This window comes from Arvicanthis niloticus, chromosome 2 (assembly GCF_011762505.2).
Source record: "Arvicanthis niloticus isolate mArvNil1 chromosome 2, mArvNil1.pat.X, whole genome shotgun sequence".
In the NCBI taxonomy this organism is placed as follows: domain Eukaryota; kingdom Metazoa; phylum Chordata; class Mammalia; order Rodentia; family Muridae; genus Arvicanthis; species Arvicanthis niloticus.
Genome location: NC_047659.1, coordinates 100,256,199 through 100,276,781, shown reverse-complemented (window position 1 = coordinate 100,276,781; position 20,583 = coordinate 100,256,199). Strand labels below are relative to the sequence as shown.

The window sequence follows — 20,583 nt, the reverse complement described above, 5'->3', positions numbered from 1 at the left end:
TTGGTTATCTTGAGCAAGCAAGCTTATTTACAGAAGCAGAGCAGAAACACACAGCATTTGCCTATTATCTTGAATAAAGGACAGAGTAAGTTAAAATTGTAAAAGACTAGGCAATTACAAGAAAAACCACAGGCATTCCAGGAAGCTATCTGTTCTTAAGCAAGCTGGCTAACAGGGTCCCTTTCTCACTGGTATAGCTTTTAGAGGCTAGAGGTAATTTTTGACTTGCAGATCTTAAATCTTTTTTTTTTTTTTTTTTTTTTTTTTTTTTTTTTTTTTTTGGTTTTTCCAGACAGGGTTTCTTTGTGTAGCCCTGGCTGTCCTGGAACTCACTCTGTAGACCAGGTTGGCCTTGAACTCAGAAATCGACCTGCCTCTGCCTCCCAATTGCTGGGATTAAAGGTGTGAGCCACCACAGCCAGGCTTTACAGATCTTTAAGTGTAGTAATTTAAGCTTTAAACATAATGTTAGCCATCATAATACTTGATATTTCTTACATAGTATGAAAAAAAAACTCATCAGGCCATTACAGATAGCAACTTTCATTCATGCTGGCATGAAGTATGTCACCAAGATTCACAAACAAGAACATTTCACTAGTAATGCCTTTACCCAAGGACATTTTCTTTGAATTTTTCAGTGTTTTTTATGATGATTATTTTTCTCTGTATATTTTGCTGGAGTTATGATCACAATAAGGTTAGGTAGATAGACGGAGAGACAGCGTGATAGCATGTAGGTGTGGATTTAGATAGAACTTTTCATTAACAAAATCTTTAGCTTCTAAGACTTTTGAAAGGTTGGGCCTATAAAATCTGACCTCTTTCATCTTTCTGGTAAGTATTAAGCTTTGAATAAAATTATTTCAGAACTCACCCAGAAAATGTATATAATGAGATGAACACTGGAACATATGGGTTTCATCAGAATATGTAAAGCATCTGGTTTGTGGAGCTTCCAGCGACCTCAGGGGGCCAGTTCAAAGGAAGCCTAACATAAAAGGGTCACTGGGAAAGAGCTGTTCTTAGTCAAATGTTGCCTTCATCCAAAAAAGGAAAGCAGGTACAGACTGGACCTCAGCTTGCTGCTGCCCTTTATTTAACAAAATCTTAAAAAAGCAAAAAATTTCAACAGTCTGTGATTTATTGCCCAGGGAAGTTTAAGGGAACTCTCTCGTGTAGGCAAATTTTTGTCTTGCTCTGAACACCTGAAATCACTGGAACAGGAGAGGATCAGTATCTGTGACCTTGGCCAATTCCTCTGGTTTGTGTTTTCATTTGCTAAGTAGGTCATTGTGTGTTGTCTTTTCTGGGAAGCAGGCCCTCACAGAGACTTCTTTTCCTTGGACTGACCTCTGCTTCCCTCTTATTTGCACTCCATCCTCTGGGATCTGAAAAAGCACTCAAGTAACCCCCATTGTCTCACGGTCCTCCTGAACAACCAGTTCCACTGTTTGTATACAAAGGACACAAAACCAGCCACAGTTGGAAATATTGTTTGTGACTTTCTGTTCTCGAAGCGAAGCTGAGCGCCTCTCACTTCTCTGCCAGATCCAATCCTTCTCCCCCAGACCTTAGGCTTCTTGTAGTGTGGATACACTCAAGCTCTTTCCTCATAGAAACCTGCTGCAAGATATTCTGTCTCTTGCAGCAATTCTGACCACCAATGTCAGTTCCCGATTGTTGTCTCGGTTTATATTTAAAAACTTGGAATCCACAGTGTCACATGGACAACAAAATGGCAAGGGGTTTCGGGAGATATTAACACAGACAACATTTCACAGACTGTGCACATCAGCAGTAGATCATTGCTGAGGGAAAATGTGATTGGAAAGCTTCTGTGAGAGGACAGCAGTTTGCAGCTGTGGGAAGTCGTGGTTCTTGCAGGAAGTGCAAGATTTCGGGGTTAATTCCAACGGTGCCTGCCGAGTCTCAGGGCAGCTGCTACCCATCACCTGCAGTGGGAATAATTTATAGTTCACTCTTACATGCAAGCACACTACATTATCGTCAAAACCCTCTCATTAATAAAATTAGTCAAATTAGCTACTGGAGAATCGTGTTTGAAAATCCAATGACATATTACGTTTTTAATAAAGGCTCAGAAATATTATTGTGGAGCCTGTGGTTCAGAGGACTGTGGTCAAATTTGACATTCATTAATAACTGAAGTGCAGAACCTGACCAATGTGAAGATTGATATTGATTTCTTTTCTCTGATAGTTGAAGGAGTTTTTAAAAAATAAATAAAATGAGATAATAAGACACATAGAATTTTATTTATTTCTTTGATCACCCCTCTCCACGTGAGAACCCAGATCCCTCATCTATGCATCTTGAATAATTCACTGCTCATAGATTTTCCAGTCCAATGCATCATAAAACAAACTCAGGCTGAGCTTCAATTATATTATACTGCAAGCTGAATTTTAATGAAAAAATTATTTAAAACAAAATGCATCTTGGACCCAACAGCTTTTGAAAACAAGCCATCGTATGAGTTCAGTGAGGAGGCGTCAACTGCGAAGGGTCTTCAGTTGGGGGAAACGTAAGGAATCCTGCTTGATGCACAGTACCCATAACAATAGTGGCATTTGATGCACAGAAACTGTAACAATACTAACCCCATTCTGCTGGAGCTCAACATTGACTAGAGAGTTGCTCTGTTTTTGCTCTTGTCCTTCAGTTGTGAGAGCAATGCAAGGACTGTACCAGGATGAAGGTTGGCCTGACTCTGGGAATTGAGCTGTACCAGGATGAAGCCTGGCCTGACTCTGGGAATGCTTTCTGCTCCACCCATTCAGTTGGATTTCTCTGCCTTCCTCCCTCCTCTTAACCCTTGCTCCTATGGGAAAATGAAAACGCTCAGATGCTGACAGGCTTTTCTGAGAGTAATGTCTTGTAGGGTCCAATCTTCCAAGTGATACTGATGACTATAACAGGTTCCCAGACCTTAGTAGGCCCTGAGACCTTAACACAACTGATTCCATGATGGAAATGCCATTCAGGCTGTAAAGCTCAGCTGTAGACAGCATTACCTGCCAAAACTAAAGCAAAGGCCTAATCCATCAAACACCATAAAGAGGCTTTTTAGATCCTGTAGTTCTGCTTCTGGTTAACTGTTCTTGTTAAGTGAAGTATGTCAACCCAGAACCTGGGTTTTGTGATTAAAAGTTCACCCTGAGAAATGCTTGGTGCTACACTAGGATCCCAAACACCCAGTGTAATCGCAGCCTGGCTAGTGAAGACTTTCTATGGGCTTAAACTCATGTCTGAGCAGTCTCCTCTGGTGAAAACCCCTCAATGTTGACCCTCTGACATAAAAGTCCCTCTTTGTATGGAAAGACACCAACATTGATCAATGAACTACACATTTTAAATCTCATTTTAAATTTTAAGCCATATTTCTATGTTAGGACTTGACTTAGTAATTAGTAGATAATGAAACATAAAGGTTTTCAATCGGTTGTATACACAGGAGGAAGAATGGAGAAATTATCAGTCCTGACCTGGAGAATGCTGCCATTTTGGCCAGATGGTAGTGGCACACCTTTAATCCCAGCACTCACATGGGAGAGGTGGGAGGGCAGCTTGGTGTACAAAGTAAGTTCAAGGATAGCCAGGGCTACACAGAAAAAAGAAACCCTATCTCAAAAAATGAAGGAAAGAGAGAAAGAGACAAATAGAGAAACAAATAGAACCGGATGGTGTAAGCAAAGTAGACAACTAAGGCCAAGTGTTTCAGTTTATTTTCTGTTGCTATAACAGAATACTTGAAACTGAGTAAGTTAGAATATGAAGTCATTTATTTAGGCTCATGGTTCTAGAAGCAGAAAAGTACAAGTATGAGTGGCTACATACAACAAGAAATAGAGAGAATACTGTAATTCCAATAAGAACGACACAAATGAGAATAACCAAGCATGTCTGCATTGGCATTTTGCCATCAGGTGGTTTTCTTTGCTAGCTGGCCTTGACTTTTTAGGTCGCCGAGGAGTTCATATTAAGTTTAAGACTCTCCTTTTTCCATTAAAATGGGTATAATTTTGCAGTAAAAATGGATTACAAAAAGGGAAATATTTCTATTGGGAAAGATTGAAGAGAGAGAAGAAAGGGTAGGAAGAAAGATGGGCTCCTTGTTCAATGCTATGGGATAAATCTCCTTTTCAGTCTTTAATGAACAAACTGTTCTGACTTTTGAATAGAGAGTTCATCTCAAAGGTGAGGTGAGAAGATTATAAATTCAACCAACTTCTATATAAAGTCATCTCTAGGATTCACGAGAAAAACCAAAAATTGCCACATTTGTTATACCATGTCCATCAGAAACCACTGCACCTGATTATTTACTAACTACTTAAGAAAACATCTACTGGACCCTCCTAGCAATTTCCTAATAAAACAATGTAGAGTCAACTGAATGAGGTTCTTTCTTGTCATCATGCCTGCCTCTAAGAATCGGGGTGGTGTAAGCAAACTAGACAACTAAGGCCAAGTGTCTCGGTTTATTTTCTGTTGTTATAACAGAATACTTGAAACTGAGTAAGTTAGAATATAAAGTCATTTATTTAGGCTCATGGTTCTAGAAGCAGAAAGGTACAAGCATGCGTGGCTACATACGTCACTGCTGTGATATGACATAGTGAAAACCTTCACGTGGTGAGGGTTACACAGAGCTTAGCAGTAGCACGTCTCTGAGAGGAGATGAGGATGGTCCAGGTCTAGCCTGTCTTCACAGGAACTGATCTGGTCTCAGGAGAAGGATCTCTGTCTCCTGACATGCCCAATTTCCAGTGTCACCACCTTGGGTATCCAATCTCTCTCTCTCTCTCTCTCTCTCTCTCTCTCTCTCTCTCTCTCTCTCTCTGTCTCTCTCTCTCTCTGTGTGTGTGTGTGTGTAACATCTAGACCCTGGGTCTGAATTCATTTCATTTTTAGCTGTTAGTGTAGCACAGGCTGAGAACAAAGCTGACAGTTCCTCATTCTGCTACAGACATTTGCTCCTTGCCAAGTCTACAGCCTACAACAAAGGAACATGCTTTACAAATGACTGCAGAACATTTTTTTCATATTTAGTAGGAATATTGTCTCACGGCTTCCATTTGCTGAGTCCACGGCTGCCTGTCTTTGTGGCCTTTTTAATTCAAAAGCGAAAGAATATGGCATCATCGCCAAAAAGAATCTAAAAGCAGGGCTGGAGAGATGACTCCATGGTTAAAAGTACAGACTGCTCTTCCAGAGGTCCTGAGTTCAATTCCCAGCAACCACATGGTGGCTCACAACCATCTGTAATGGGATCTGGGGCCCTCTTCTGGTGTGTCTGAAGACAGCAACAGTGTACTCATATATAATAAATAAATAAATCTTAAATTTTAAAAACAGGTCATCAGTATTAAAAACAAAAACCTAAAAGCTTCCCTCCCCACATCCCCACATCTCCACATCTCTGTACCACCGTATACCTCTTCCCTCCTGTACAAACTGAAGCAAATGGCAAAATGGTCATTTAAATCCAACCACGTTGTCAATCCATTAAATATATTCAGCATATCTGAGAGCTAGGTGAGCAAAGGTGATATGTTCCATGCAGTGGAATATATGTGCTATGACATGGTTAGGTTGAAAAAATGTATACATTATTCTTAGAGAGAGAGAAGCCAGATACATTAGTCTGTATACAAGGAAGTTCTCCGTGCAACTCAGGAGAAACAAAACTAATCTCCTCCCAGGAGCAATCAGCCCAGAGCTTGCCTGGGCAGGGAAAACAGACTAACTGCAAAGCAAAGTAGACAACTTTGGGAGGATGCAAAAATGTTCTGGGTCACGAATGGAGAGTGAGTTACAATGCAATTACCTCTTTATCGAAAACAATCAAATTATATCTCTAATTTGGGTATGTTTGTTGCATGCTAATTGCACCTCAAAACCATTTTTTAAAAATCTCAACAGACAAAAATCAAACTGTTTTAAGATTTCATCTCATAGCGGGAACCAAAGCAAAGTAGCAGCCAGGTTACCTGCTCCAGGTGACAGAGAGGAAAGGACAGGTGCTGACGTGGCACACTTTTCTTCAACATCTACCTTCCCAGCTCCATGGGGTTAAATCTCCATCACTTCCTATGCCCAGGACGGAATCCAGAGATTTTATATGAATCCCAGCCCTGCTGCAGGATCTAGCAATTGGCCTGACTTTTCTTCCAGGTAGAATGACATTGAGAACCAAAGAATAAGTGTATAAGGGACCTACTTAACACTTCCCCATCACTCTGAGCAGAGGCTGCTGCTGTTGCCATGGTTATCGCCATGGCCACGGGGCTCTGCTATTGTTGCTGTGCTGCTGCTATTGTTTGAGAACCACTTAAAATAAATACCAGCCCCTTAAAACCACTGACAAGCAGAGCATAGTAGCACCCATTGTGTGCTAGCTCCTGCTACAGCTTCTGTACCTAGGTCCTAAATGTATCTGGTCAGAGCCTTCTGAAAGGATGCCCAAGCAGCCTTCACTCTCTCCCAACTTCAACGGTCTTCTAGGAAGCAGACTATGAGAAGAGCTGCAGACCTACCACCTAGGCAGAGAGAGAGAGAGAGAGAGAGAGAGAGAGAGAGAGAGAGAGAGAGAGAGAGAGAAACTAGCCTGTAGCCGCCCAACTCAGAGGTCAGGGAGCTCACAACAGGCTGAAGTTGCATGCTTGTTCCGAGAAGGGTTAGGACATCTACCACAATCAGCACCCTCAGTAGGGAAGACAAGAAGCCTCGGCCCCCAAATCCTATCCTAACCACCTCACACAAGCCACAGTGGGCAGCATACCATGGGTGCTCAATAAACTCCTGTGAACTGAGCCCAAGAAGAGAGGACTGTGCAGCCCAACAGACCAGGGGTAAGGCAGACCATTGGCCTAGATAGGCAGGCCCCAGATCATTCAGAAGTTCCAGTCAGCATGCCACTGACAGCAGGAGAAAGTTACTGAGACATCTACAGAGTTCTGGAGGTCACACAGCACCTTGTCTCCAGCAGTTCCTCCTTATCTACTGACAGGAAAAGCTTCCTCTTCCTCCCAGTGGCTGGTGAGAACCACCAGTAGCAATGCCTCTCAGCACTTTCCTCTCTGGCCTGCTCCCAGCAGCCAAGTGCAGGGGACCAGACAGCTACTCATCTGCTGACTCATCCCAGTTCACTTGGTTCACTCGGGTAACCTGAGGTCATCTGGCTTTCTTTCCCCCAAGCATTAGCTTCCTCGGCTACTTTATCCCTGTGTGTCACACTCACCTTGACACAACTTGCTGCGAGCCCAGACCCATGTTACCTGAAAATGTGCCTCTTGCCATTTTTTTCTAGTCAATACTTTTGCATTGCCATCCTGTATTTCTCTTTAGTGAACCCCCAAAGGAAGTCAAGTTTCACCTAAGAAATGGTGAAAATAAAACATATGACCACAGGGATCCAGGTATCTCAGTGCTTACTGTGCATGCAAAAGACGCCAAGTTCAAACTCCAGCACTGGAATTTTAACTAAAAATCTGACCATGGCTTAGCACTTCTTGCTAAAATGCCTAGTTGAAGCTGGAGAGACGACTTAGCCGGTAGGTACTTGTCACCAAACCTGATCTTCCATGTTCTCCAGGACTCACAATATAGAAGGAAAGAACAGAGTTCTGAAAGTTGTCTTCTGATCTCTACATGTGTGCACATGCACACATTATACACACACAACGGCAAGTAAATAAAATGTAATTTAAAAATCATTTTTTAGATGATTTGTTTTTTATTTACTATGACTGAGTGTTTGCCTGCGTGTAGGCATGCACATCACACTCATGCCTAATGCCTGCGGATGTCAGAAAGAAGGTGTCAGATCTCTTGGAAATAGAATTATGGATGGTTGTGAGCTACCATGTGGGTGCTGAAAATGAACCCGGAGCCTCTGCAAGAGCAACAAATACCTTGACCACTGAGCCATCTCTCCAGCCCCCAATTTAAAAAAAAAAGGGGGGGGGATTACAAAGTTATACAATGGGCCAAAACTATGTTAACTCTGTGTGTGTGTGTGTGTGTGTGTGTAGAAAGGTGTGGCTCTCTGTGCCTGTAACCTAGCACTTTGGAGGGTGAGGTAGGAAGATCTGAGCTTGAGTTCAGCTTGGGCTAGATAGCAAGACCCCAAAATAAACAAAGTAAGTAGAGTTGTCAATGGTTTCCTTCCAGTATGTCTTTTCTCTTCTCCAAAAGGGACCTGGGTCATTGTGATAACCAGAGCCTCTAGAAACTTGCCCCTGCCGAGCAGAGATTGGTTATTAGCTAGGAAGTCAGCTTGGTAATGGCAGAAAGAAAATCCAGAGGCTTGCTGATAACCACCAGGAACCAGGACTCAGAGGAATCCAGAAGAAGCAACTGCATGGCCCAGAAAGCTGAATGACACATCATGCTTTGGTGTTCTTGTCAGGGGACTTAAGTCAGGGGATGTACAGGCAACTGCAACCTCTACCTACCACAGGGCAGAGGTGGCCACTCAGATATAGAGGGAGCAGCCAAGGTACATTTATCTATTTAGTTCCTGCCAAGCCAGATGCCGGACACACGAGGAGCCAGCCCACAGCACCTCTAGCTCTGAGTTTGCCATCTATGAAAAGCCAGATAAGAGAAGAGCTGGTGACAGACATTTTAGACAGAGAACGGGGCAAAGGAGGGGCATAGGACAATGGAGAAGCCAGCATGCTCTCAGCATTTCTTGCTGGGCCTCAGTGCTGAATGGGTTGGATGAGAGATAAGCAGAGGAGCCCATGCCCAGCAGTGGACAGACACTGTGTATTCCCTTGAGGTCAGGAGCCGTTGGGTTGTGCAGGAATGCTTCAGGTTTTCCTTTTATGATATATGGCAGTGTGAGAGACATGAATCCAGGTGGAGAGGAGCTGAGCTAGGAAAGTTATCAAGAGGCTGAGCCATGAGCCAAAGGAAACAAAGAGCACTTGTACTCTGAGGCGTGGGTGGGGCTTAGAGAGATGTAGGTGGCTTCTTGGGGTGCCCCACCCAGGTTAACAGGCTAAGTGATGGGTTTTGTTGTGGCATCTCATACATATGTGTCATTATCCTTGGTTCTTATAGATTCCCCCAGGTGCTCTTAAAGGAGCAGAATAAAAACAGTTGGTACAGACCTTTCCTTCCATGGGGACAGGAACAAGTCATTGCTATTCAAACAAAATAGTAAGGAAAACAAAACAAGACATGGGTGAGCTTGAGACCAATGCCTGGGGCGGGAGGGGGTGTCATGAGACACAGAGACTGTTACACTGGCAAGGACCACTTAAGAACAAAGATAATTTCAGCGTTCACATTGCTCTTGCCAGGCTTCCTTAGAAACGATTACGTACCTTAGGTTCACCGGGCTCCGATGGTATTTTTTTTTAAATCAAATTATTGAACTGAAAAATGAAAACCAAATTAAAACTTACAAGAAGGTCAACTCAAGCCCTGGTCATCCTGTCCATGTGTTCCTGCTGACGCTTCCCTGACCACCCTCCTGGTAGAAGGCACGCAGAATCTTGTCCAGGACTCTCTGTTGAACCACAGGAGCAGGACTGCTGGCTTAATATGTTGCTGGGCTTTGTGAGATGTTGTTCTAATCATGGCTCAGGAAATATGCAAGCTGAATTCAAATAAAAGCCAACACTCACAAGGATGCAAATCAGGGCAGAAAAGGAACTTCTGAAAGGTCATGAAATATCATCCCATGAAAGCAGAGGATGCTGAACTGAAGGCAGTGGAATCTTTTCTCTTCTATGCTCCAGTTTCCAGATCTTCTCAACAGTCTTGAATCACTTCTAAAATAAAGAAATGGGGCCAGTGAGATGGCTCAGAGGGTAAAGGTGCTTGCTGCCAAGACCTGGGTTCAATCCACAGGACCCACATAGTAGGAGGAGAAAAGCAATTTCTGGAAGTTGTTCTATGACTTCCACATGCTCAATGTGATATACACGTGTACACACACAGACACACACACGCACACACACAGCTGCAGTAAAATGAGCATATTTAAGAGAAATTTGTTTGATAGAGAAAGGGAAACAGGGATTTTCTTACATGTGGCACTTCCATGCATTTGTGTTAACAAAGGAGACAGTCATGGTACAACCAAAACACACAGTTGTTGCAAAATCAAAAAAAAAAACCCAGTTCTCGACACCTCTAGATGTCCTAAGCCAGTGTCACAACAGTTACGTGGTTATCGTGTGTCACAAATTAAAGTGACACAGTCAGACAAGACAAAACAAAGAAAAAAAAAAAAAAAACTACCCGATTAACTAATAGCAGCCACCAGCACACCAGCCTGGCTCACTGACTCTGACACAGGAAAAGATGCTCAGTTGTGACCGTGGGGCTGTGGCTAGGGTCAGGAGGATGTGTCTGTGCATCCACCAAAGTAAAGCAGAGGCACTTGAAAAGATGTGAGGTCACTGGAACTCTCAGTCAATGCTGGTGAGAATTCAAAATGGCAGGCCACTCAAGAGAGCGGATGTGCAGTGAACAGCTGACCCAGCAATTCTAGTCCTAGCCAAGAAAAACGAAACATAAGTAGAGATTAAAACTTAAATGCTCTTGATCTCCTGCTCTCTTGCCTCTTGCTTCTCTCTTGCCCTCTTGGGCTCTTCCTCCCCCACCCCCACATGGTCATGGCCAGCCTCTACTTCTCTACTCTTTCTCTCTCTCTCTGCCTCTACTGCCCTCTTAACTTCCCTCCCCATCATGCCCTGAATAAACTCTATTCTATACAAAAAAAAAAAAAAAAAACAACTTATATATGACTATTCACAGCAGCTAGATTGATGTGAAATTGCTGCCAGTAGTCGAATGTAAATACAAATCACGATATATTCACAGAACAGTTCAACAATAGAAAGAAATTAAAACATTAACAAATCTAGATAATTGTAATGAGCAAAGGAAGTCAGACACTAAAGACAATACAACACGCAATTCCATTTAAAGACATTATAGAAAGGCCTGGTTAAACTGATGGCAAAAAAAAGTGAATCACGTCTGCAGTGGGGGTGGGGAAGGGGGTGACTTGATTGGAGTGTTGGTTTCACAAGTTGGACATTTATTGAAAATGATGAAGTTGTAGATACACTCAATTGGATGTTTTGTTATATGTAAATTATACCTCAATAAAACCGTGGGGTATTTTTGTTGTTTTGGTTTGGTTTGGGTTCTTTGAAGCAGGGTCTCACCTCAAGTCCAGTTTCCTTTGAACTCATAATGTAGACAATTTGGACTCAAACTCAAACCCATGAGACTGGATCAGCATCTTGGAGACTAGATTTACCAGCATGTAAATCTAGTCATGCTTGTCAAGCTTAAAAATGATTTTAAAAGAAAATATTACAGCTAGGTGTGACATCCGTTACAGCTCCCCCATAAGTATATGCATAAGTACTTAAACATGTCAAAGAAAGGGTATAACTGGGGTAGCAAGTTATGGTCCTTTTGGGGTCCCAAAATCTTTGGGTGTGAAGGGGGTATAAAAACGGGGCAGGTTCTTTCCCTGCAGATTCTACGATTTTTGCATTTTAGGAAAAAAAAAATAACTTAGATAAAAGAAGGTCAGGAAGCAGCTGGAACTTCAGTGACTAATGAGAGTGCCAGGGAAAGATGATATTCAAGTCTGTGGTTTTTAATTCTAGAAGTTGACGGGGGATCCACATCCCATGGTAATCGAAAAGAAAGACGCTCTTTGTTATCTGCTAACCTTTCTAGCTCAAAAAATGTGTCCAAACATAATGTTATAAAACCCGACAAAAACATTTAATCATACAGCTCATGCTCTCTGTTTATAAATAGAGAGTTGCAACTCTTTTTTAGCGCCAGCTTCTCAGGAACTGGGAGAGCTCTCGCCCCCTCCTCACCCGCCGCTGTGGCTTCTGCATAGCAGGCTCCTCCAGACCAATCCAGTTTACTATTCACCAAGCCAAAGATGTAGCTCAATATGGTCCCACCATACTTTTTTATGCATTACCGAATCCTACATTTTACTCCCTAAAATATGAATCATCCCAAGTTTTATATCAGCCATCTTTTTAAAGCCACATTTTAAAATATATGTCTCACTTTTAGAATACCGACTAGCACATTTGGGGGCTATTTGTGGAAGCAATGCATTGACATGGAGCTAGAGCCCAAATGGCAATATATATATTCTATTTCCGCTATCTTTATTTTATTTTTTTTCTTTTTCTTTTTTTGGTTTTTCGAGACAGGGTTTCTCTGTGTAGCCCGGGCTGTCCTGGAACTCACTCTGTAGACCAGGCTGGCCTCGAACTCAGAAATCCGCCTGCCTCTGCCTCCCAAGTGCTGGGATTAAAGGCGTGCGCCACCACCGCCCGGCCTTCCCCTATCTTTATTTAGTTCAGTTTTGCATTGCTAAGTTCCTGGGCTGATTAACTCATTAACTCAGCTTGGTAAACTCGCTTGAACTGTGAGCGTGCTGCCACTAGGTGGCAGTCAGTTAGAGTCGTGGCTCTGCCTATCTGTGGTGGAAGCAGGGGCCTCCTAGCTCTGGCTGCCTGCATCCCTGACAAGGGAGCTTTCTGAATGACTGCCCAGTAAACATGGGATCTGTTTGCTAACACCCGTAGAACATGACTATCTAATGATAACCCAAATGTGCTTCAGAGGAAAACATTCATTGAAAACGTTAGACTTCCAACCCAGGATACTGAATGCAGATACTTTCCGGCAGAGTGGAGGTTTATTAGCTTCAGGAAGCCTGGTTTTGCTCACCATTCTTAAACTAATCCAGTCAAAGAAACACTAAGTGTAGCTCAAAACCCCTGTTTTGTTATAAGATATTGGCCTCTTTTGCCTCCAATGCGTTCATCTCTCTATGGGCAGAAGTCCGTAGCCCAGGTCTAGAGCAAAGTTTGGGGCAGTACTGTCAGCACAAGGAATTGGAGAATCTAACGAAGTCTTCCCACATGCACAACCTTACCTGCCCCTCCCGCCCCCAGCCGACATGTACCCACTTATTTTCTTTGGGCACTTTCTGACCGTTTCTCCCTCTCCATCTCCAGCTCCCTAAAACTGCTCCAGTTAAAAACTGGCTCGAGGACCCGAAAGAAGTCAAGTGACACTGTCCCAGTGCAAAGGCACGAAGGTTCTCTCTCCTCCTGACTGAGGTCCCTGACCCATTTTTAGTCGACATCCTGATCCCTGTCCAGGCCTTCTGCTTCTCGATAAAATCAAGCGTTATCAAGAATTCTGCTTAGTCAGACTACTCCCTCACCCTGAAGTCTAACCAGGTTCCTCACTCTGAATCATAGCCCAGGTGAGGTGCAGTGTCCTGCCCTGTCATCGGCAAGAATCCTGTTAGGTGAGTGTACCAAGAACCTTCCTGCCTCCTGATATTTCCTGTCCATCCTGTGCCACCCTCTGCCACCCATCGTGATCCCTGCTTTAGATTTTTTTCCCTGCCCCTGCTGGATCCGGAACCCAGCCCAGCTCTACCCTGTGTTCTCTTTCTCCATTGCAACAGACCTAAAATGAATCTGTTTCTCCCGTTATAACAAGTAGCTCTGGCTGTCATTAGATGTGGGCTAATTTTTATTCCGTGGTTAATTTTTCTCAGAGAAACTTTTATTTGTTGTGACATTTCCTGACTTTAACCTATACTTTTCAGAACTGTGACTTTATGTTAGAGCCGAACACACCTTCCCAGGGCTGTGAACGGGATGCTCGGGCAGGAGGGAAGATGCTTGAAGAAGAAAGGAATCCTAGAAGAGAGAAGCCCTGCTACCTGATGCCCCTCCTATTTTGGGCTGGGTTCTGGGATAGGAACAGGACCAAATCCCAGAGGCATTTAGACATCTGTGGCTCCACTGGGAGCCAGGGAAGCTACAAGTTGTAGAGAGATAGAAACGACGAGGCTCATAGCAAGAAAGTCCTGAATTCTGTGCGAATACAGGCAACACGCAGCTTTCTGTGGCCCCAGAGGAGTTCAGAGGAACATCTAAAAGTTTTCCTTTATTCCGCATCTCAACACAGAGGGGCCCACAGGGCTGGAAGCATGTTGTTAGGATGAGGACACATGCTGTCCCTTAGTGGGAACCACAGAGCTCAAGACCCATAATCTGAGGGCACGCAGCCAGACTTATATCAGCATTTCCCTGAGCCACCACAGACAGTGCCTTTCCACACAATCCATAATACAGGCAGAAGCAACAGTACAAGAGAACTTCACCTGAGAGTAAATAAATTATATAAAAATAAGGAAAGTTCTACTTTGTCATATTAAGACTTAGTGTATTTCATTTACGTGTATGCAGCCAGGGTGATGGGAAGGGAAGTGGTTGGGTAAAGGCACACGTGAGCGCAGTACCCTCAGAGACCAGAAGAAGGCGTCAGATCCACCTAGATCTGGAGTTAAAAGCCATGAAGCTGCCTCCATGACTCAGGTGTCTCCTGTTTCCTAGGCTACACAAAGCACATGAGATGGGTCATCTTGGGGCAGAACCTGCCAAGCCTGAACAGGAAGAGCTCTGAGTTGCGGTTTAACACATGCACATCTCTGTGAGACAAACAAGGTGATCCCCATTGTCTCTGAAGCTATTCGGCTGACAGGAGATGAAACTCAAACTTTTGGGTCTGGCAATTCTGCACCTAGCACCGGCTTTCTCATTAGACCTCACTTAGGGCATACTGGGTAACTGCCTTGAATTTTAAAATGTCTAACTTCAATCGAAGTGACAATGTAGGCGTAGCAGCCATCTCCTCTAACTTCCTGCTGATATGGTCCATCAGCGTTTGGCTCCAAGGCAACCCTTTAAACGTTGGCTATTCTGCTGCCGCCCAGCAGCCATCCCTCCAGAAATACCTTTCCATTTCTTTATTTGTAGACCTGTACTGTTGAGTGGCAGCCATTACCACATGTGGCTACTGAGAACTTGGGACTCACGGAAATAGCTTAAAACGCACACTAGATTTTATTTACAAAGCACAACATAGGCTGTAGACAATCTCACTGATAACTTTTATGATTACATATTCGAATAATATTTAAGATATGTCAGATTAAGTAAAATACAGTAAAATTATTCTACTTGGTTTTTTATTATTAATTATTTTTTCTTTCCTTTCTCCTTCTTTTCTTTTTCTCTTTTTTGAGACAAGCTCATGTTACAGAACCCTGGAGGACCTAGATCTCACTGTGTAGATCAGGCTGGCCACAGACGTGCATCTATCACCCTGCACTGCCTCCTGAGCACTGGGGTGACCAGCAGGAGCCACCTCACTGAGCTTTCTTCTTAGTTTTAAAAAGAGAAACTAGAAAATGCTGAATTACAACCTGGGTTCACAGTTGCATTTTATAATTACATTTCTATCAGCTCTGTTCTCTAAAATTAATTTGATTTCTATTTTTGTGTAATCCTGTATTGATTATTTTTCTAGACTAGGGATTCCTCAGTTCCTAACACCGGGTTGTGTTTTGTGTAATTCTTGCAACTGTTAGTGAAAGATGCCAGATTGGGACATGGCACTTGCTTGTACAGGAGAGTTAAAGGTGTTTGATTCTGGAGTAAATCTTTCCATTACTGACTGTTCATAGTAATCAGAGAACCCATTTGACTTCTAAGCCTAGTTTATAACCCTACAAAGAGGAGAGGATGATCAAATCTGTTATTTTGTGGTGTTGTAAGGTTAACATGAAATAATACACATGTAGTGGCTGGGTAGCTTCCTGGCCACATTAAAGTGCCCAACCCACACTGACTGCAACTGTGCAGTTTACTTTAGATGGCATGATTCAGGAAGACTGTGGGGTTAACATGTCAGTCATAAATGAGATGAATGTTAGAAATATCTAAATAGAGTAGAGTGCATATATTTCCAAGAGGACTTACTACAATTTGAAAGAAGCTGCCAGAGGCAATCTTAGAATAACAGATGTTTCTTCCCATGCTTATGCATTGCTAAAGAAATAAAATATTCTGAGGACTTCAGGATTACCTCATCCAACTTGCATAGCCTCAAACTTGGGTATAAAATCCCCCAAAAAAAACTCCTGGTGGGTGACACAAAATTCCTTGTCCAGCTGTCTTGTCTCTTATTTATAAATCAAGTACCTCGTGATGCCTGCAAAGATGAGCCCCAGGGCATTTTCCTAATTACCCAACACACACTCCGATCTGTGCTGCGGAATGCTGGGGCAGTACAGAACACCAGTCCTGTTCTCTCCAGAAATGAAAAAGCACACACTTTGCTTCCAGGAGGCCGATTCAAAGAACGTAGCCTGTCCTGATTCTCAGGAATCAGAATCCAAACCATGGGTCAAGGGGTGGGGGGTGGGGGGAAGAAAGTTCATTACACCCGGGGAGGCAGATGTATTACCATGAAAGGGCTATAGACATACTAATTAGAAAGTTTTGCCAATTAGCAGTGATTGTCTTTTGTGCCCAAGTTTAACTACATCAAAATACATTCACCAGATGTGTTCATTGCTTGGTCAGAACATTCGCCACATTGACGGCTATAAATATGCTCAATTTTAATTATCAATATAGTTCCATGCCCTTTGAAACAATAAACTCTTAGATTTAGAGCCAGCCTTCTTCCTGAGACCACCATCACTGCCAGTAACATGGAGGGTTGCTATCAAATTCCTCAGTATTGTCAAGAACTGCTGTGGGAATAGAGACAGGTGAAATAGGAATTCTTCTTAGGCAATAGCTACACCCAATATTCCAAGATCTCAATATTCTAGATCTCAGGAATCACATTCTGGGTCAATGAAAATGTCATTATTTCCTAGAATTTTCCCAGTCTTGAAGAGCTTTGATCATTTCATAAGCACAGTCCCCAGAGCCTCATTTCCATTCCCACATCCAAAATCCCATTATCACTGGAGAAGTTAGAAACCTTCAGAACCGGAGTAACGCCGGGGATCAACCTGCGCCTTATAGGCTGTTGAGAGAGAGGAAGGTCCAGAAAACAAACAGAAGGTTCTCAGAAGATTGAATAATTGGCCATAGTCCTAAGAGGTGACTATCTCTGATCACATTCTCCTCATTTTAGACATTTACTGTGATAACTCCCAGCCAAGCTCCATGACGTTTAATGTGTCTCTCTAGAGTCCAGGACTGTGGGACAAGTGGACTGTGCCAACATACAGAAGACCTGGTAAGATTGAAGCAGGTTCAAAACCCCCTAGGAATTCCCATAATTGAGAATGGCAGACGATGGAAACAGCTCCTGGCCAGGGTTTATATGTCCTGGAACACAACCATGACACCCCACTTAGAGGACCATGGCAACCTGTCACATAGCATAAAAACTTAAAAGTTTTCACACTACCCTGTTTCACCCTCAGTAAGATGTATGCATTCATATCCACCATAACAATAAAGCAATTTGGATAAGTAAGGACCTTCTCCTTTAACAAGGACTGTAGGAGGGTGAGGGGCACCTCCGTTGTAAAGAGCTGAGTCTAAATCTCCCGGAGAAGGCCTCTCTCTTTTAGCCCCTCCATACTCTCAGCACTCACTCAAAACCAAACAGGATACTGTCCCTTCCTCGGCTCAGCCATCCCCTTTCTGCCTGGCACATAGAGGAAGCAAGGACCCTCGGACCCCCTTCTTAACTCCTCGAAGTCCCTAGTGGCATCTGGGCATACAGGAGATTGAGAACCACACCATCCTTCCCAGCCCCTGCAGGTTCTCACGCTGAGAAACATTGGAGTGGACCCTGGTGTTTGGACCACATTCTGCCTTCCTTGAGCGGTGCTTGACAGACAAAGGACCCAGCGGCTCTGTGAGTATGCAGGGATGACCTGGCCCAAGTTACTTGGAATGGAGTCTCTAGCAAGGTGAGTGCAAACAGAAGAGCTGAAAGAATACAACCATGCATAGTCAGTCCAAAGACTGTCGGTCACAGCAGCAACACCCACATTCCTTGATTAGCGCTCATTTTGAAACAGTTAATCTGGATCTGAGTGGACCCCTATGCCCATGCACCTTAGACCCTGTCCATACCCATTCTATCCCCTTCCATTTGACCCTGACTGATTCTATTCAGGGCCAGGCTAATCACGAGGGGCACTCAGGCATCTTTAACAGCTCCATTCAGATCTGTGTTGTAGTATTCTTAGAAGATAGTGGGCTTGCTGGTTTGTTTATCTGCTTGTTTTAAAACCAAAAAACACACCCAGCTATTTTTATAGAAGAGTGTCTTCTCGATTGCAGTGACACTTATCTCCCAGCGATCAGCAAGTGATATCTTTGGTGTCAATGGCAACTGTCATATGAGGAAGCCGCTACGGGTTTTATCAGATCAAAGAATGCCATTTTCCGGCTCACAGATAAAGTCTTAAGAGTGTGTGGAGAGCTTTACCAGAGTGTGCTGTTGAGTGCTGGGTAAGCACCATCTCAGGGAGGTTAAAACATCCAGAAGCCTTCATTGTGGGCCTCAGAAGAGTCTTCTAGCTCAGCAGAGGCATCCAGGGGCATGCAGAGCTGTGGCTCTAGCTCCACCAGGGAGTTTGTTTTGTCTTTACTCGACTCAGAGAGAATCAGGAGAAACTCCTCAATTTCTTCAACCATCTCAAGGAAGGAACACATCTCTGCTTATCCCCTGATGACAGAACTAGGTCTTTATGTAAGATCCACATGTAGACCCAGAGTTATGGGCCCAGGCCTGTGACCCTGAAAGCCTGCCTTTATGGAGAGGTGTACCCCAAGAACACTGAACTTGGAAAGGTAGGTACAAGAGGGGACTTCCCCCATGGAGGCCTGTGTCTGAAGAGAAAGGCTGTTCTGCCCTAGACAACACAAGAGGACCAAGAGGAAAGAGATGAAAGATGCTGCCCTGGGCTTTTACAACACCTGGACAGATGAGCCAGGTCCACTATCCATGCCTCTGACTGGCCACTCTGAGATAGAGTCCGCCATCAGGACAAACATGTTTTATCTCTACTTCCTGGATCTATAGAACTCCAAGAGTTACTGAGCTGCCTCCCAGGGGTGTCTCCAGACATCCTCGTAATTACTTGCAGAGTCTCACTGCAAAGTAGAGGTTCACACAAATCAGTCCACTTCATCCCTGCCACCGTTCAAGAGACATATTCTGACATGGTTGCTGTATGGTTTGTCAACTAGACATGAGGAAACAGTCTCCCGAGGTCACAAAGCATCAACCACTAATCCCAGATTTCTCCTCAGAGTTTTGTTCTTGTGTTCTGAGTACTGAACTAAACACACATAGCCTGAACTTCTAGCTCAAATCAGATATTCAAATAGTACATACTTGCCTCTTCAACCACTGTTGACAGAACCAAATGGCTTCTTGCATTGACTCCCGCTGATTCCATGAGGTCATCAGTTCACTAGGGCACTGTGCATTGTGATAGAGAGTCATGGTGGAGAAGGCATGGCAGTCGGACCATGAGGCTGCTGGTCACATTGCACCTGTAGTCAGGAAGCAGAGCTGATCGGTTTGTATTTGAGTTCCCAAGACTCCTCCGGTAGAAATAAATTATAATAACATTTACCAAGCACTTACTACAAGTGAGGCCCCGTATAGAGTATCTTAAGTATTTTGCCACATTTATCACTAACAATGTGTTCCACCAGGTAAAGTTTTTTTATCCTCACTGCACAGAGACTCACACAACTATGGAGTACCACTTTTAAAGTATATCCACCCAGTCAAACCCCCTGTTTCCTTGCTGATGTGTATCAGAGCTGTTCATCAGTGACTGAGAAATACACAACTTCATCTGTTGCCTATACTGTTCCAATATAATCTCACAGCCATGCCAAATTCACACACTCAAACATCAATTCATTAATTGCTCTGATGTTACCCTCATACTTCAAAATAGAGTAACAAAGCTTGTTACCTGCCTCGTTGTCTGGTGGTGTTGAATAATGCTATTCAGCAAGTCAACCCAGACATGTTAGAATTATCCTCACCTGCCTCCATCTACACAGCTTTGGGACTGACCTCACTGGGAAGAAAAGGAATGAAGAAACAACAAATGTGAATATTAAAAAGTTTCGATTGAGTGGGTTGTGTTTTCTGATGTAATCACTGTAGCAGCCATCCAAAAAACTCAGGACATTTATTATATACAGCAGGAATGAAAAGGCAGGCCAGCTAAGTATGGCAGTTGATAGTTATTGGGGAGCAGTCTCCAGATGCGGGGAACAGTTTCAGGCTTCAATCATCTAGAAGGAGGAAGCTACAGATGGCACTTTCTACATATAGTCAATATCCATACTTGTTCTACTGGAAGAACTTACCGTTCTTTTGAGCCTAACCCGGGGAAAGTCTTGCCATTTCCGTGGGTCTAGGGTCCTTGATATGGCCATGCTCATGTCAATAAAACACATTCACTGTTTGTTACCAGGCAGGGTAACACGCTCTGGACTTCATCTGTTCCCAACACTCAACTTTCCTTCCTTGAACCTCTAACCACATCCAGGTAGTTAACTGAATCCATTCTGATTCTACATGAAGCATACCTCAGTTCCATCCTTCTGTGTTCTTCCCACCTGTACTGCCTTACATCAAGGCCTTGTGATTTCCCTCTGGACTATCTCACCA

At 43.5% G+C, this 20,583-nt stretch overlaps 1 long non-coding RNA gene across 1 annotated transcript; it reads right to left on the bottom strand.

Moving 5' to 3' along the window:
* Positions 1 to 527: 527 nt before the first annotated feature.
* On the bottom strand, positions 528 to 9,803 carry LOC143441422 (uncharacterized). Its single transcript, XR_013108799.1, has 2 exons — positions 9,444 to 9,803; positions 528 to 1,955 (listed from the first exon to the last, which is right to left on the bottom strand). It is a non-coding gene; the product is annotated as an uncharacterized LOC143441422 (long non-coding RNA).
* Between the last annotated feature and the right edge of the window lie 10,780 nt (positions 9,804 to 20,583).